The sequence below is a fragment of the Arachis duranensis genome, chromosome 5, assembly GCF_000817695.3.
Source record: "Arachis duranensis cultivar V14167 chromosome 5, aradu.V14167.gnm2.J7QH, whole genome shotgun sequence".
NCBI lineage: Eukaryota > Viridiplantae > Streptophyta > Magnoliopsida > Fabales > Fabaceae > Arachis > Arachis duranensis.
Genome location: NC_029776.3, coordinates 96,034,236 through 96,039,300, shown reverse-complemented (window position 1 = coordinate 96,039,300; position 5,065 = coordinate 96,034,236).

Below are 5,065 nucleotides of genomic sequence, written 5' to 3'. Positions count from 1 at the left end.
TTGGATTTATCTGGCGATAAATTCGATAGTAAAGTTGAATGAAATTCGAATTCAAAAACCCTTTCCCCCACACTTCACCCTCTCCTCTCTCCGCTTCTCTCGCCGTGGTTCTCCCTCTCCTCTCCCTTATAATATCACTATCACCGTCAGGGGTTCCATCACCATCGCTACCTCAAGTTCTTGAACCAACGCTGTCGCTGCCTCGTTCCATCGCCGTCGCTATTGTGTCTTTCTCATGTTTCTGTATTTTTTATTACAGGTTCTTGAACCAGCTTTTGTTTTAGTTCTATTACTTTTAGTTTAATTTAACACTACAACATTTTTGGCCTAAGGTAACCCTTATTCGAAGCAACATTTAACAAAAGTTGCCTTAGATAAGCAAAGACAACATTTTTGATAAGTTGCCTTTGAGTAAGGCAAAGATAACAAAATTTTTTGCCACCCATAAAAAGAGTTGTCTTTAATATCTAAAGCAATATTTATAAAATGTTACAAAATAAAAACTTTAAGACAACATTTTTAAATAAAAATACAATATTTTATAAGAGTTATAAAAAACGGAAAAGCTCTGCATACAAGTTCATTAAACAAATACGCGCTGCTCCACGTACGTTGATTACACGCGCTATATAACATCCCGCGTACATCTAACTACCAAATTTAAAATATTTGTTTCCTTTTTCGTTTTCGATTTTTTGAGATTTGGTTGTTCTTCTTCTCGCGCGTCTTCCCTCCTTCTTCTCCATTGTTCTTTTCTCACTGGTATGTTCTTCGTTTACGTTACCTTTTTCTCTCTCTGCAACTCGACTTTCGTTTTCTATTTTGATTTGTTATTTTCTGAAATCAAAGTTTGAACTCGTTTTGAAGATAATGGATCATTCGACCTCTGATTGTCAGCTGAATCCAGGCGAAGTGGATTGTGAATTTGAATTTAACGAATTTCCTGAGGTTTGATTTACATAGGATTAGTATGATTTTTCTTTCAGTAATTTGTATAGCATTGTGTAGTTTAAAAATTGCCGAACATTGACAGTGAAAGTAACATGTTAACATGAATCTGTCGATTCAATGTATTATTTGTGATTAATTACCTGGAATTTATAGCAGACGCTCGGGTGTAGATCAATTCTTCTTTGGGTGTATTTTAGCTAGAAGTGTGGGTGTATCTACACTTTACTGGTTTTTTGTTATTTTTAATTGAGTTGTTGTTGTTGTTCAGGTGTATTATATTAGACATGATTGGGTGTTTTTTTAGTGTTTGACATGGTGTATTCTGCAGCCTGTGTATTTACATTTTATGGCTTTAAAGGTCATTCTGTAGTTGAGTTGTTGCGGTTCGGGTGTATCATATTAGACATGTTTGGGTGTATTTGAATCATATCTATGGGTGTATTCACTGTTCTGACACGGTGTATTTTGCAGCCTCTCTCGGTTGTTGATGACGAGCTTGTTCCGAAGGTCGGAATGACCTTTACCACCCTTGAAGATGCCGGAAAATTTTACAGGAACTACGCCAAGGCTGCAGGTTTCTCTACAAGAGTTCAGTGCACAAATAGGAAGGGAAACGAGATTAAGAATCAACTGATTACATGTAGCAGGGAGGGAAAATGGAGATCTAAAATATCTCCGACCGAGAAGACCAATCTGACAGCCGGTTTTAACTGTCCTGCAAGAATTTATATACACACATTGAAGGATGTCGGTGCTTGGATCATTTCAAAGGTTGTGTTGGATCATTCACACCCCTGCTGTCCAAGCAAAGCAGAGATGCTCAAACAGCACAGGGAACTAAGCATGTCCATTCGTCGTACGATAGAGAATAACGAGGAGGCCAGTATCAGACCAAGCAAAACCTACCAATCATTTGTTGCCACTGCCGGGGGTCACCGCGAGTTAAATTTTATCGAAAAGGACGTGAGGAATTACATTACCAGGGAAGTGCGGAATGTTTCCGAACAAGAAGATGCAAAGGAATTCGGGAAATATTTCTTAAGAATGAAAGAGAAGAATCCGAATTTCTTTTTTGAGCTCGAACTCAAGGAGGATCAATCGATTAAGCTGGCTTTTTGGGCCGATGCAAGAAGCAGAGCCGCCTTTGAGTATTTCGGAGACGTCATTTCATTCGACACCACCTACAATACAAACAGGTAACAAATGTTCCTGTTTATGATGCTAAATTAATTTATTTTTACGAATCCGCAGCAGAGGTGTATATTGGCTGTTTCATTGGGTGTATTCTAAGCATTTGTTGGGGTGTACCTAATGATTTTCCATTCTGGACCATGGTAATTTGTTTCAGGTATAATTTGGTCTATGGTTCTTTTGTCGGGGTGAATCACCATTAGAGGCCTGTATGCCAACAACAGTTCACCGCTGGTGTATTTGGCACATCATGAAGAAGATTCCAAGCAAATTAAACGGGTACAAGGGACATGCCGATATCGAACAAGAAATGAGCCATGTTGTTTGGAACTCTCATAGCAAAGACTCATTCGATAGGAATTGGAACGATTTTCTGCTGAATTTTGGTCTTGCGGACAACAAGTGGCTTTCAGGTAATGTGTTTTTAAAATCTGCAGCAGAGGTGTAAATTGTATGTTCTCTCGGGTGTATTTTACAATATGTGTTTGGGTGTATTATGCAGATCTGTACGAAGACCGTCACATATTGGTTCCTATCTATCTGGATCACCACTTCTGGGCAGGGATGAGAAGCACACAAAGGAGCGAGAGCATGCATTCATTTTTTAACAAGTACCTCACCCGGAACAGCTCGCTTATTCAGTTCGTCAAACAATACGATAATTGCCTCAGAAGCAGGGAGCAAGCTGAGAGAGAATCAGATGCTGCAGATTTTCATACGGTCATACCGTGTGCAACCAAATCCTCCATTGAAGCTCAGTTTCAAGATGCGTACACTCACGCAAAGTTTAGGGAAGTCCAAGCGCAATTCAGAGGAAAGGCGAATTGCATCACCAGATTAAAGAATTCCGCTCTAGGCTATTCAGTATACAAAGTCGGAGAACAAGTTTCCAGCTCAATATTTGACAAGTTCGCGGTTACCTACGACTCAGTTGCAGCCGAGGTAAAATGCCAATGCTTATTATTCGAGTCGAGAGGGATACTGTGCCGTCACGCACTAAGCGTGTTAAGCTTCGAACAAGTAAGCCAAGTGTCCCCTAGATACATACTGGAACGATGGAGCAAGAAGGTAAAGAGGCGACACACACACATCAAGAGCAGCCACGACGAGCCACTAATGGAGCCAAGAAGAAAGAGGTTCGACCAATTGGTTTTTCATTCCCAAAATATTTGCGAATTTGCCTCCGAATCGGAGGAGCTGACTGTAATTCTGCACCGTGCGTACGATAACGTTATGGCCGAGATGGAATCATTAAAAGCCAAAAGGAAGGGGAGATCTTCTTTATCCCACGAAGACGCCAACTTGGAATCCGTTAACGAGCTTCAAAGCCCGCCAAGGATTCGAACAAGAGGACGTCCAAAAAACAGGCTAGGTTCAAAGCTGGAGAAACAGATTGCAAATGCCACAAAGAAGAAGAAGACGAAAGTTTTAAGCGAGGTACAAGGAAATGTTCTTTAAATTTGTGGCGATTGAGTTTATTTTTCTCGTTAATAGTTTAGCTAATGTGTGAGTGTTATATTCAGATAAACGTGTTTGATGCTGCATCAGCGGCGCATTCAAATTGCAGCCAATATCAAGGACACGTTATAAATTATCAGTTCAGGATACCAGCAGCCGGGGATAACTCTTTGGGTGTATAGTTATATAGAATATGGGTGTAAAAGCATTGTTCTTTTTGGGTGTATTTTTGTTAATTCACAATTAATATATAGACACATATATAGATACATATAGAACAAAAGCTGTAAAAATTCGCAGGTTATGGGTGTATATTTCATTTGATGTTTTTCTTCATATTTTAGTACATGTAATTCATACATTTTGAATACAGTGCAGACAGTTGGGTGTATATTTTATGCAATCTTGGGTGTATTATTAGACTTGCATTGGGTGTAACAGTTTATAATTTGCATTTATAATTTGCGTTTACCACCTGTAATACAGTTTTTGAATACATCACAGATAGTTTACCAGCACAGATAGTTTAACTATGGGAAAAAATATACATGGAATAGAAGTTGTTGATAATTGGCAAATATTTACATCATTTGTTTAATTTACAAACTACCCAGCAGTTGGATTACCCAGTTTCTATATCAGCAGAATTAATCTGACAAAACGGACTTAATAATACAGAGGATGGCTTCGACAGCCTTATAGCACTACTCTCTCTAATTGTCCGATCTCTCTGTTTATTCATCTCACTGAATAGTATCCGGGAAGCATACTCTACTCTATAGTGGTCGACCTCCTCCTACAATTAAAAAGTATATTCTGTTTAAACAGCAATATTAATTCAGTAAAGTAATACAGAGTTATATAGTTCTAAAGACAGTTACCTGTGGCCAATTATCCCATTCATACTTCCCCTTTTTGATGTTTTCCGGCTCAATTAACTCAAGCCACTTCATAAAGTAGATAGCGCAATCATAGCTGAAAACGAAGAAAATAAATTACAAATCTCATTTAGGAAAGTTTAATGTTCAGAGTCACAAATTTATACCTTGTTTTTTGTCCTGATATTTTAACATATGATGCTTTAATTTCCTTCTCCTTCTCGCCTTTCTCCAGAGGTTTCCCGCCAGCATATGTTATCAATCTTGAAAATACATATCCCTTAAATACCAAAACAAATCAGAAAATACACCCGAATGAATGGACAAGATACACCCAACTGAATGGACAATATACACCCAACACAACTAACGAAATAGACCTATCTATTAAAGTAAAGAAGACAGAGACAACTTACAGTGAATTTATTAATGTCCTTTCTCTCATCGCTTGGAGCTTTTTTGTGTAGCGGGTCAAGTATTTGACATTTCCGCTTTGTTGTATTTATCAGCCATAACCACCAATGCCCCGAGTGGCAAACAGGAGCAAAAATCTGAAGGATTGCCACATTTCAACAGTGTGTTATTTT